This window comes from Capra hircus, chromosome 5 (genome assembly GCF_001704415.2).
Source record: "Capra hircus breed San Clemente chromosome 5, ASM170441v1, whole genome shotgun sequence".
NCBI classification, from domain to species: Eukaryota; Metazoa; Chordata; class Mammalia; order Artiodactyla; family Bovidae; genus Capra; species Capra hircus.
Window position 1 is genome coordinate 16,555,656 of NC_030812.1, and position 13,910 is coordinate 16,569,565.

Here is a 13,910-nt window from a genome sequence, read left to right on the forward strand (position 1 = left end):
TCATAAATGGATGCTGAATTTTGTCAAAGGCCTTCTCTGCATCTATTGAGATAATCATATGGCTTTTATTTTTCAATTTGTTAATGTGGTGTATTACATTGATTGATTTGTGGATATTGAAGAATCCTTGCATCCCTGGGATCAAGCCCACTTGGTCTTGGTGTATGATCTTTTTAATGTGTTGTTGGATTCTGATTGCTAGAATTTTGTTAAGGACTTTTGCATGTATGTTCATCAGTGATATTGGCCTGTAGTTTTTTTTTTTTTTGTAGCATCTTTGTCAGGTTTTGGTATTAGGGTGATGGTGGCCTCATAGAATGAGTTTGGAAGTTTACCTTCCTCTGCAATTTTCTGGAAGAGTTTGAGTAGGATAGGTATTAGCTCTTCTCAAAATTTTTGGTAGAATTCAGCTGTGAAGCCGTCTGGACCTGGGCTGTTTTTTTGCTAGAAAATTTCTGATTACAGTTTCAATTTCTGTGCTTATGATGGGTCTGTTAAGATTTTCTATTTCTTCCTGGTTCAGTTTTGGAAAGTTGTACTTTTCTAAGAATTTGTTCATTTCTTCCACATTGTCCATTTTATTGGCATATAATTGCTGATAGTAGTCTCTTATTATCCTTTGTATTTCTGTGTTGTCTGTTTTAATCTCTCCATTTTCACTTCTAATTTTATTGATTTGCTTTTCCTCCCTTTGTTTTTTGATGAGTCCGGCTAATGGTTTGTCAAATTTATTTATCCTTTCAAAGAACCAGCATTTGGCTTTGTTGATTTTTGCTATGATCTTTCTCTCTCTCTCTTTGTTTTTTTTTTTTTTTTTTTGCATTTATTTCTGCCCTAATTTTTAAGATTTTTTTCCTTCTACTAACCCTGGGGTTCTTCATTTCTTCCTTTTCTAGTTGCTTTAGGTGTAGAGTTAGGTTATTTATTTGACTTTTTTCTTGTTTCTTGAGGTATGCCTGTATTGCTATGAACTTTCCCCTTAGCACTGCTTTTACAGTGTCCCACAGGTTTTGGATTTTTGTGTCTTCATTTTCATTCATTTCTATGCATATTTTGATTTATTCTGTAATTTGTTAGTTATTCAGCAAGGTGTTCTTCAGCCTTCATATGTTGGAATTTTTAGTAGTTTTTCTCCTGTAATTGAGATCTAATCTTACTGCATTGTAGTCAGAAAAGATGTTTGGAATGATTTAAGTTTTTTTTTTGAATTTACCAAGACTAGATTTATGGGCCAGGATGTGATGTATCCTGGAGAAGGTTCCGTGTGCACTTGAGAAAAACGTGAAATTCATTGTTTTGGGGTGAAATGTCCTATAGATATCAATTAGGTCTAAGTGGTCTATTGTATCATTTAAAGTTTGTATTTCCTTGCTAATTTTCTGTTTAGTTGATCTATCCATAGGTGTGAGTGGGATATTAAAGTCTCCCACTATTATTGTGTTATTGTTAATTCCCCTTTCATACCTGTTAGCATTTGTCTTACATATTGCAGTGCTCCTATATTGGGTGCATGTATATTTATAATTGTTATATCTTTGTCTTGGATTGATCCTTTGATCATTTTATAGTGTCCTTCTTTGTCTCTTTTCACAGCCTTTGTTTTAAAGTCTATTTTATCTGATATGAGTATTGCTACCCCTCCTTTCTTTTGGTCTCTATTTGCATGGAATATCTTTTTCCAGCCCTTCACTTTCAGTCTGTATGTGTCCCCTGTTTGAGGTGGGTCTTTTGTAGATAACATATATAGGGTCTTATTTTTATATCCATTCAAGCCAATCTTTGTCTTTTGGTTGGGGCATTCAACTAATTTATGTTTAAGGTAATTATTCATAAGTATGATCCCGTTGCATTTACTTTATTGTTTTGGGTTCGAGTTTATACACCCTTTTGGTGTTTCCTGTCTAGAGAATATTCTTTAGCATTTGTTGCAGAGCTGGTTTGGTGGTGCTGAATTCTCTTAGCTTTTGCTTGTCTGTAAAGCTATTGATTTCTCCTTCATATTTGATTGAGATCCTTGCTGGGATCTCATTTCCCCTTTCTGATTCATTTATTTCTACCATTCTATCTTCTACTTCACTAATCCTATCTTCTGCCTCTGTTATTCTACTATTTGTTGCCTCCAGAGTGTGTCTGATCTCATTTAGTGCATTATTCATTATATATTGACTCTTTTTTATTTCTTCTAGGTCCTTGTTAAACCTTTCTTGCATCTTCTCAATTCTTGTCTCCAGGCTATTTATCTGTGATTCCATTTTGATTTCAAGATTTTTGGATCATTTTCACTATCATTATTTGGAATTCTTTATCAGGTAGATTCCCTATCTCTTCCTCTTTTTTTTTTTTTTTTTTTTTGGTTTGGTGGGGATTTCTCCTGTTCCTTTACCTGCTGGATATTCCTCTGTCTCTTCATCTTGTTTATATTGCTGTGTTTGGGGTGGCCTTTCTGTATTCTGGCAGTTTGTGGAGTTCTATTTATTGTGGCAGCTGGCACACTAAGCACGGCCAAGAGGAGATACCCCACGTCTGAGGTCAGGGGCAGCAGCCTAGATTGCCAGGCTGTGACCTCACAGGAACTGCCAAGAGGAGCTATACTGCATCCAAGGCCAGGGGCGGCGGCTGGGAGGAGTAATCCCATATCCAAGGAGTGGTGGCTGCACGGGTGCAGGAGGGCCTAGAGGAGCCATCCTACATCAAAGGTCAGGAAGGGCAGCAGTGAGGAGATATCCCTCATCCAAGGTAAGGAGCAGCGGCAGTGCTTTGCTGGAGCAGCCGTGAAGAGATACCCCACACCCAAGGTAAGAGAAACCCAAGTAAGATGGTAGGTGTTGCAAGAGGGCATCAGAGGGCAGACACACTGAAACTATACTCACAGAAAACTAGTCAATCTAATCACACTATGAACAAAGCCTTGTCCACCTCAATAAAACTAAGCCATGCCTGCGGTGCAACTCAAGATGGGCAGGTCATGGTGGAGAGGTCTGACAGAATGTGGTCCACTGGAGAAGGGAATGGCAAGCCACTTCAGTATTCTTGCCTTGAGAACCTCATGAACAGTATGAAAAGGCAAAATGATAGGATACTGAATGAGGAACTCCTCAGGTCAGTAGGTGCCCAACATGCTACTGGAGATCAGTGGAGAAATAACTCCAGAAAGAATGAAGGGATGGAGCCAAAGTGAAAACAATACCCAGCTGCGGATGTAACTGGTGATAAAAGCAACATCTGATGCTGTTAAGGGCAATATTGCATAGGAACCTGGAATGTCAGATCCATGATCAAGGCAAATTGGAAGTGGTCAAAGAAGAGATGGCAAGAGTGAATGTCAACATTCAAGGAATCAGCGAACTAAAATGGATTAGAATGGGTGAATTTCACTCAGATGACCATTATATCTACTACTGCGGGCAGGAATCCCTCAGAAGAAATGGAGTAACCATCATGGTCAACAAAAGAATCCGAAATGCAGTACTTGGATGCTATCTCAAAAACAACAGAATGATCTCTGTTCATTTCCAAGGCAAACCATTCAATATCACAGTAATCCAAGTCTATACCCTAACCAGTAACGCTGAAGAAGCTGAAGTTGAACGGTTTTATGAAGACCTACAAGACCTTGTAGAATTAACACCTAAAAAAGATGTCCTTTTCATTATAGGGGTCTGGAATGCAAAAGTAAGAAGTCAAGAAACACCTGGAGTAACAGGTAAATTTGGCCTTGGAATGCGGAATGAATCAGGGCAAAGACTAATAGAGTATTGCCAAGAAAAAGCACTGGTCATAGCAAACACCCTCTTCCAACAACACAAGAGAAGACTCTACACATGGACATCACCAGATGGTCGGCACTGAAATCAGATTGATTATATTCTTTGCAGCCAAAAATGGAGAAGCTCTATACAGTCAGCAAAAACAAGACCAGGAGCTGACTGTGGCTCAGATCATGTAATCCTTATTACCAAATTCAGACTCAAATTGAAGAAAGCAGGGAAAACCGCTAGACCACTCAGGTATGACCTAAATGAAATCCCTTATAATTATACAGTGGAAGTGAGAAATAGATTTAAGGGCCTAGATCTGATAGATAGAGTGCCTAATGAACTACAGAATGAGGTTTGTGACATTGTACAGGAGACAGGGATGAAGACCATCCCCATGGGAAAGAAATGCAAAAAAGCAAAATGGCTGTCTGGGGAGGCCTTACAAATAGATGAGAAAAGAAGAGAAGTGAAAAGCAAAGGAGAAAAGGAAAGATATAAGCATCTGAATGCAGAATTCCAAAGAATAGCAAGAGGAGATAAGAAAGCCTTCTTCAGCGATCAATACCAAAAATAGAGGAAAACAACAGGATGGGAAAGACTGGAGATCTCTTCAAGAAAACTAGAGATACCAAGGGAACATTTCATGCAAAGATGGGCTCGATAAAGGAAAGAAATGGTAAGGACCTAACAGAAGCAGAAGATATTAAGAAGAGGTGGCAAGAATGCACAGAAGAACTGTACAAAAATGATCTTCACGACCCAGATAATCATGATGGTGTGATCACTCACCTAGAGCCAGACATCCTGGAATGTGAAGTCAAGTGGGTCTTAGAAAGCATCACTACGAACGAAACTAGTGGAGGTGATGGCATTCCAGTTGAGCTATTTCAAATCCTGAAAGATGATGTTGTCAAAGTGCTGCACTCAATATGCCAGCAAATTTGGAAAACTCATCTGGGGCCACAGGACTGGAAAAAGTCAGTTTTCATTCCAATCCCAAAGAAAGGCAATGCCAAAGAATGCTCAAACTACTGCACAATTGCACTCATCTCACTCATCTGCTAGTAAAGTAATATTCAAAATTCTCCAAGCCAGGCTTCAGTAATACATGAACCATGAAATTCCTGATATTCAAGCTGGTTTTAGAAAAGGCAGAGGAACCAGAGATCAAATTGCCAACATCTGCTGGATCATGGAAAAAAAAGAGAGTTCCAGAAAAACATCTATTTCTGCTTTATTGACTATGCTAAAGCCTTTGACTGTGTGGATCACAATAAACTGTGGAAAATTCGGAAAGAGATGGGAATACTAGACCACCTGACCTGCCTCTTGAGAAATCTGTATGGAGGTCAGGAAGCAATAGTTCTAACTGGACATGGAACCACAGACTGGTTCCAAATAGGAAAAGAAGTACATCAAGGCTGTATATTGTCACCCTGCTTATTTAACTTATATGCAGAGTACATCATGAGAAACACTGGACTGGAAGAAACACAAGCTGGAATTAAGATTGCCGGGAGAAATATCAGTCACCTCAGATATGCAGATGACACCACCCTTATGGCAGAAAGTGAAGAGGAGCTAAGAAGCCTCTTGATGAAAGTGAAAGAGGAGAGTGAAAAAGTTGGCTTAAAGCTCAACATCCAGAAAACGAAGATCATGGCTTCCAGTCTCATCACTTCATGAGAAATAGATGTGGAAACAGTGGAAACAGTGTCAGACTTTATTTTTTGGGGCACTAAAATCACTGCAGATGGTTATTGCAGCCATGAAATTAAAAGATGCTTACTCCTTGGAAGGAAAGCTATGACCAACCTAGATAGCATATTCAAAAGCAGAGACATTACTTTGCCAACTAAGGTCCATCTAGTCAAGGCTATGGTTTTTCGTGTGGTCATGTATGGATGTGAGAGTTGGACGGTGAAGAAGGCTGAGCACCTAGGAATTCATGCTTTTGACCTGTGTTGTTGGAGCAGACTCTTGAGAGTCCCTTGGACTGCAAGGAGATCCAACCAGTCCATTCTGAAGGAGATTAGCCCTGGGATTTCTTTGGAGGGAATGATGCTAAAGCTGAAACTTCAGTACTTTGGCCACCTCATGAGAAGTGTTGACTCATTGGAAAAGACTCTGATTCTGGGAGGGATTGAGGGCAGGAGGAGAGGGTGATGACAGAGGATGAGATGGCTGGATGACATCACTGACTCGATGGACGTGAGTCTGAGTGAACTCCGGGAGTCGGTGATGGACAGGGAGGCCTGGTGTGCTGTGATTCATCGGATTGCAAAGAGTCGGACACGACTGAGCGACTGAACTGAATTGAATTTTATTGTGGAGTTTCCTTGCTGTCAGTGGGGTTGTATCGGTGGCTTGTCGATGTTTCTTGGTTAGGGAAAATTGTGTTCGTGTTCTGGTGGGTGGAGCTGGATTTCTTCTTTCTGGAGTGCAATGAAATATCTAGTAATCAGTTATGAGATGTCAATGATTTTGAAGTAACTTTGGGCAGCCTGTATATTGGAGCTCAGGGCTGTGTTCCTGTGTTGCTGGAGAATTTTTGTGATATGTCTTGCTGTGGAACATGTTTGCCCTTGGGTGGTGCTTGGTTTCAGTGTAGGTTGGAGGTGTTTGATAAGCTCCTGTCAATTAATGTTCCCTGGAGTCAGGAGTTCTCTGGTGTTCTCGGGATTTGGACTTAAGCCTCCTACTTCTGGTTTTCAGCCTTATTTTTACAGTAGTCTTAAGACTTCTCCTTCTAAACAGCACCATTGATAAAACATCTAGGTTAAAGATGAAAAGTTTCTCCACAGTGAGAGACACACAGAGAGGTTCACAGAGTTACATGGAGAAGAGAAGAGGGAGGAGGGAGTTAGAGGCGACCTGAATGAGATGAGGTGGTATCAATAGAGGAGAGAGCAAGCTAGCCAGTAATCACTTCCTTATGTACACTGCACAACTGGACTGCTCAGAGATGTTCATGGAGTTATACAGAGAAGAGACGAGGGAGGAAGGAGACAGAGGTGGCCAGGAGGATAAATGAGGGGAATCAAAAGGAGAGAGACAGATCCAGCCAATAATCAGTTCCCTAAGTGTTCTCCACCATCTGGAACACACACAGTTTCACAGAGTTGGGTAGGGAAGAAAAGGGGTAGGAAGGAGACAGAGGCGACCTGGTGGGGAAAACGGAGAGTCCAAAGGGGGAGAGATCAGTCAAGCCAGTAATCTTGCTCCTAGGTAAGAATGGGTACTGAAGGTTGGGTTCTTAAAGGTACAAAAATGATAACCAATGCCAAAAAGCAAAGATTAAAAATCTAGAGCCGAGTTTGGAATTTCAAAAATACAATATTAAAGAAAAGAAGAAAAAAAAGTCACCAAAATTATAAAAAAAAAAATATATATATATATATGAAGTTTGCTTTTAAAAAATAGGTCTTGTTCTTTTTGCAAAGTAATAGTAGGTTATAAAAGTGAAAATTAAAGGAGTAATAGAAGACTTAAAATTTTAAAAAAATTAAAAAAAAAGAATGATCGTAAAAATAGTAAAAATATATCTAGGACTTTTTCTGGTGGTGTTGTGGGTATTGTGGGGTCAGTTCATTTTTGGATAGTTCCTTGGTCTGGCTTATATTTCTCAAGAGCTGTAGGCCCCTTCCTATGTAGTCAGTACTAACGACAGGGCTTTAATCTAGTGCACCTGTCACTTCCAAGGCGGTTTCCCTCTGTTTTAGCTTCTTCTGTTTTCTGATCTCTTCAGTTTAGGCTCACTTGTTCAGTCTCGCTGTGGGGAGGGAGGGACTCTGCAATCAAATACCACTGGCGTGTGCTCACAGTGCCTGCCCCTGCTGGGCCGGCCCCCGCTTATGGTGCATGTGTCCTCCCTGCCCACACTGCTCAGGTTTAGGTTGCTCCGCTGGGAACCGTCCCAGGCCAGCCATGGGCTGCATGCACCTCCCAGGTCTAAGCTGCTCAGGTTCAGACACTCGGGTAGTCCTCAGAGGTGCAGACTCAGTTGGGCCTGCGTTTTGTGCCCTTCCCCGGTCCGAGCAGCTAAGGTGATGAGGTGTTTGGTGAGTGCAGTCGCTGTGACTTATCGTGTCCCCTGTCCCTGCCGCTCGGTTTTCTGGGTGTACAACCAGCGCACCTTCTCAGGCGGATGTTGACTGTCCAGAACCCCAAGAAGTCTTAGTTAGCAAAGAAGCCTGCCTGCAGTTTGGTAGATAATATCTCTCTGGGGCTGTGCTTGCCCCCTTCCGGCTCTGACTGCCTGTCTTTGGAGGGGGATGATCTGCAGCTGGCTAGTTCTGTTCAGTCCTTTGTTCTGTGTGTGGTCCTGCGGTGTCTTAGGGCTTTTCTTGTGGTAGCTATCCCACCGTCTGGTTTGCTAGCCCATGTTAGTTCACTCAGATTGCCCTCGGGGCATTCAGGCCAGCTCCTTACTCTAAGCAATGCAACCCACACCTCCCTGCCCAGCCCCAACCTGCTAGTGGCCATTGCAGGCTTCTGTGCTGCTTCTCCGCTGGAGGAGTTACCGTTGGGCTCATAATCTGTGGGTTTTAATTATTTATTTATTTTTCCTCCCTGTTATGTTGCCCTCCGTGCTTCCAAGGCTCGCCACAGACTCTGCAGTGAGAGTGTTTCCTGGTGTTTGGAAACGTCTCTCTTTTTAAGACTCCCTTCCCAGGACAGAGCTCTGTCCCTACCTCTTTCTTCTCTTTTTTTGTCTTTTATATTTTTCCTACCTCTTTTTGAAGACAATGGGCTGCTTTTCTGGGTGCCTGATGTCCTCTGCCAGCATTCAGAAGTTGTTTGGTGGAATTTACTCAGCGCTGAAATGTTCTTTTGATGAGTTTGTGAGGGAGAAAGTGATCTCCCCATCCTATTCTTCCGCCATCTTCAGCAAAATCCCCTTTGGCATTTTTGTTTGCAGTTTTGAAAATAACTGTTGGATAATGTGATAACATGATAAAAATAATGCAACCATATACTGTTCATAAATACATTAAGAAAAAAATTAAAGCAAGTAAAATTCTTTTAATATATTAAAAGAATATATTTAATAGTAGACTGCTAAGAATATGAAATTCGGGACCAGATTGCCTATGTTCAAATCCTGACTTCCAATGACTTGCTTGTTGACTTGGTCAAATTATTTAATGTCTCTCTGTGACTTTAAGTCCTATTGTTTCAACTGTTGATTTTAAAAGAATGTAATTCACAATATAAATTATATCTTTACTTCATCAGCTATCTTCAATGCACATAAAGTGCCACACAGATAAAAGTCAACTGCTTTTTAAGTCAGGTGGCCTGAAGGTATTAGTATAGAAAAGTGTATTTGTGAACTGAGCACCTACAGATAAGTGATAGAACATCCATTGCTTTGGCTCCCCAGTATTCTTTCTCTTTCTCTCTCTTCTACCCATACATTGGACAGTAATGACAACAGCATCTTCTTCATTACATGATGCAACCATCTTTTATGCAACTAAAGATATCTGACCATTTCCCAACATGAATGCTTTAAAATATAATGTATTAATGGAAAATGTGAAGTTTCGTAAGGCCAAAAGATTGGGAAATGGTTGCCATTTGAAAAATAGTTTGTTACAGTCCCCAAAATAAAAGGGAATAGCAAGCCATGGGCCTGGGAAAGCGCCTGAGTTGGTCACTAAGCAGATGGAAAGGGGGAAACTATGGACAAGACTTTGTTTTCCTCAGGAAGTAATGGACAAGGATAAATAGGCTTAGAATTGGCTTTCAGGCTTTGATACATAGATGCTGTCCCTAATGGTCTGGTACCTGGTTCTGACATGATTAGGGCAGGTTTATAGTAACCAATAATGTGAAAACCCAATAAGAAAAGTGATTTGAAAAATCTCCCCAGAAGAGGACTCCTCTCTGAGAAGAGGGGTGACATGAAAGAGTCAGGAAATCAAAGCGTGGTGATGTGTATCAGGTTGTATAAAACCAGGCTTACTTGACACAGGCTTATAGGGCAAATATTAAAGCATCAAGCTTATATAAGCTAGAAATCCTGTGTACACTGGGTCATAAGATAATCATAATTCTTGACTGTTGTAGTCACACTCACATCTGAATATTCTATAGCCTTAAACTAAGTTGCCAAAAAAAAGTCACTCCTCCTTATATAACATATTAGGACAAGTGTAGAATGTAAAAATGAATAATGTGCCAGGACAAGTGATCATAAGAGACTGGTTCCAAATATTTCTGCTGTCTTTCTTACCCATTTTATGTCACTTTTCCTTCAACCTGCATTTTTTTGGTCAAAGGTCTTTAGCTGATTCTGTTACTCAAACCCACATTCCCAAAGGCCTGAGTTTCAATAATATTGCCATTATGGAGTTGAACATTTTTCACTAACTTTTATGTCTAGATCTGAATGTAGTAAGAGGCACGTCAGGTGGTTTTTAATTCTAACCATGGTTCCAGCTGCCCCATGGTTATTTATTTATTGATATGCCAAAATGATAAGTAATTTAAAGAATACATATAAAATATGACATTGAGCTAGATGCTATTTTTTATTTTTTTTTAAATTTTAAAATCTTTAATTCTTACATGCGTTCCCAAACATGAACCCCCTCCCACCTCCCACCCCATAACATCTCTCTGGGTCATCCCCATGCACCAGCTCCAAGCATGCTGTATCCTGCATCAGACATAGACTGGCGATTCAATTCTTACATGATAGTATACATGTTAGAATGTCATTCTCCCAAATCATCCCACCCTCTCCCTCTCCCTCTGAGTCCAAAAGTCCATTATACACATCTGTGTCTCTTTCCCTGTCTTGCATACAGGGTCGTCATTGCCATCTTCCTAAATTCCATATATATGTGTTAGTATACTGTATTGGTGTTTTTCTTTCTGGCTTACTTCACTCTGTATAATCGGCTCCAGTTTCATCCATCTCATCAGAACTGATTCAAATGAATTCTTTATGAAGATTTGCCAAGAATAAACTAGTTCTTCAGAATGGGGTTGGCTATAAATATATAAAATCCTTCTGATTAATGGAAAGAGTAGAGTGATCACGACAAGTGCAAGGAAAGAACACCAAAGACAATGGGAAAGAACTGCAACTTGAAATATCATAATACTCAGGATGCACCGAAACTGTGCTCATGCTTAGAGGGCAGCAAATGAATGTGGCCTTTTGGCTTTGAGATGATCATGGTATTCCAGCTTTACTCTTAATTGATCATGCTGACTCCAGAATGGAAAATAGATCAGAAGAGAAACAGTCTGAAACCACAACCCATGTACTGTTATTTATGAAGATCTTCAATATAATTTTCTTGTCTTCAATAAGATCTTTACTTATATTTACACTTCTAGTGTGTAGTTTTCGATAAGGATCTTATCAAGCAAAGGAGGTATATAGCTACTCATAGAAATGAAAGGATCTGGTTAAGTATCATAGTTTATAGGTTATAATGGCCAGTATTAGTATCTTTTTTTAATATATATCTGATCTTATCTATTTGTTACTTTTAGAACATCTTATTTTTGACTGGACTCAGACTTAGAAGTAGAAGCTCTCAGAGAGGACAGCCTCTGTCTCTTGGCAATATGTTCCTGTCATTTTTCTTTGGCTTCCTTCATTCTCTTCACCAAAAGTTTAGCATATTCTGCAGCCTCTTCTTTATTTTTCTTAGCATGCTGTTTCTTCTGAGCAATACACCAGCATTTGTGTTGCAGAACTCGTGGAGTCAGGAGATGCTGAATCTTGGGTGCTTTAGTCCTAGGTTTCTTATCGTCTTTGTTTAGGGACTTTCGCACAATATATTGGTGGATATCATCTTCTTTAGAGAGATTGAAGAGTTTGCGGCTTCTGGTAGCTCTTTGGGGACCCAGGCGATGAGGCACTGTAGGTAGTATCAGTGAGTCCAGGAATATCCTTCTCCCCTTTTTTCACGATGACCAAATTGAGAACACTCAGATTGGCATCCGCAGTCCAATCCCATACCGATTTGTGCTTTCTCTCTCCAGTCCTTGGTCTGTAACAGGAATGCCCCTTAGGAGCAGGCAAACTCAGCCATGGGTCAAGACACCCTGCTTCATGGGGAAACCCTGCTTATCATTCCCGCCACTGGTTTGGACCACATAACCCTTCCATTCTTCACCCAGAGCATCAGCAGCAACTTCTGTGGCCATACGCTTCTCACAGAAGGTATGAAGTTTTCATTCATCATCCACTTCATGAGCTTCTGGCAGCCAGTGGCCAGGAAAGGGATGCTCAGCTTCATTTTGAAGCAGCCGACAGCCTCCGAGGTGCCACGAAAAAGAGCCAGTATTAGTATCTTTGAAGGTTTGGAAGCCAAGAAAAGGAACAAAGACCCCCAACAGTAAGAAGTGACAGTATACAATTTTTTCAAGCCACTCATAGTTGCAAATCACTTGATATAACAAAGTTCTTTTTCTAGTATATGAGTGTGTACAGATTTTGTAAGCTGTATATGTAGATTCTGTATGATCTCTGGGTCAGGAAGAAACCCGGGAGTAGGAAATGGCAACCTGCCCCAGTATTCTTGCCTGAAAATTCCATGGACAGAGGAGCCTGGTGGGCTACAATCCATGGGGTCATAGTCAACCACAACTGATCACCCATGTCTCTGTTTAATAATATATGCTGCTGGTGCTTAGTCGCTCAGTCGTGTCCAACTCTTTACAACTCCATGGACTGTTTCCTGCCAACTCCTCTGTCCATGGGATTCTCCAGGCAAGAATAGTGGAGTGGGTTGCCATTTCCTTCTCCAATAATAATATGTAATTAGTAATAAAAGCTACCATGCATTGAAATGGTATGGGACTAGCCATGCTTATTACATTACTTAATTTTCAAAGCAAGTTAATATTTCATATGCTTTTCCAAAAGAGAAATGTGAGAAGTTCCTGACATTGGAAGATCTAGAGAGGAACATTAGCTATTTTAAAATTTTGTTTGGATCCTAATGTTAATCTCAGTGCCTGTGAATTAGTGAAAAACATTTTTCTCCCTTGTTGCCATGTTAGTGCTTTCTGAATTCTAACCCCAAGTGCCTCAGACAACAAGACGACTCACTTTTTCTACCATTACTGTTTTATGATCTATATGGTGGCCAAATGCAGGGCCAACATTGTGAAACTGACACCAATTATGCAATGCTATGTCTCGTCCTGACTTCGGAGTCTTGAGTTGGTTCCATTATAAACCTCTGGGATCAGGAAAAAGTTCCTCCTCAATATTCTGCTAGAAATCCAGGGATCCCTTGGGGTTTTACATATGTCTTAAGAAGTAGTGGGAAGGCAACATCTATAGTAGTCACATGGATACTGAGCAAGATTCTGGTGAACTGGTGGGCATCCCTTATTGCTGGTCAGTCAGAGTTGTGACTTCGGTAAGCAAAAGGGATGGAATTTCACTTTGAGGTATGTGGCATGATAAACTGGCTGATAGCTGAAGAATTAAAGGATGAAAGCTCCTAGTCAGGTAAAGACCTCTACCTAATGTAACTCCTCAAAATACTTAGTTATTCAGAGTGGTACCTCTCTTGGTCTACTTAACCACTACTTTCTAGGAATCCCCATCACCACATGCCCTTTGCCACTCTTCTAGCCTCAAGTCTTCACATTGTAGAGCCCAATTCATAAGCTGTCATGGATACTTTCCCTCCCATTTGGCCACTTATTCTTTATCCATCATGATCTATAAAGACTTTCTATTTTTCCGCTATAGATTTTTAGGCAATATAATAAAAGTTGATTAAAAATTGACAAGTCAACCAAGAAACAAATATTTAAATATTTTTTCAAACATAAGGAATAGTCATTTTCAGATACATTCTGCAGGTAAGGCAGGTATAGAGCAGTGCTACTATGAAAATTTGAATCATTTCATAGCAGCAAGAAAAAAAAATACTGATTTTAACGTTAGAATATATAATGTCCTGCAATAAATGCCTAGATTTCACTGATTCAGTCCTTTTAAGCTCCACATCTCCACATTTGGCTCTCAAATTATTCTCAGGAGAAAAAAGAGATAAAATCAAGGAAAGGAGGGAAGAGGAAGAGAGACATAACAGGAGTCTGTGACCTCAGAAATACATAATACATTGCATTATGCATGGACACAGTTGAGCTAATTCCAACAGC

The 13,910-nt window shown here is 40.3% G+C and overlaps 1 pseudogene; it reads right to left on the minus strand.

Annotated features, from left to right (window-relative positions):
• On the minus strand, positions 11,280-12,025 carry LOC102169555 (annotated as a pseudogene).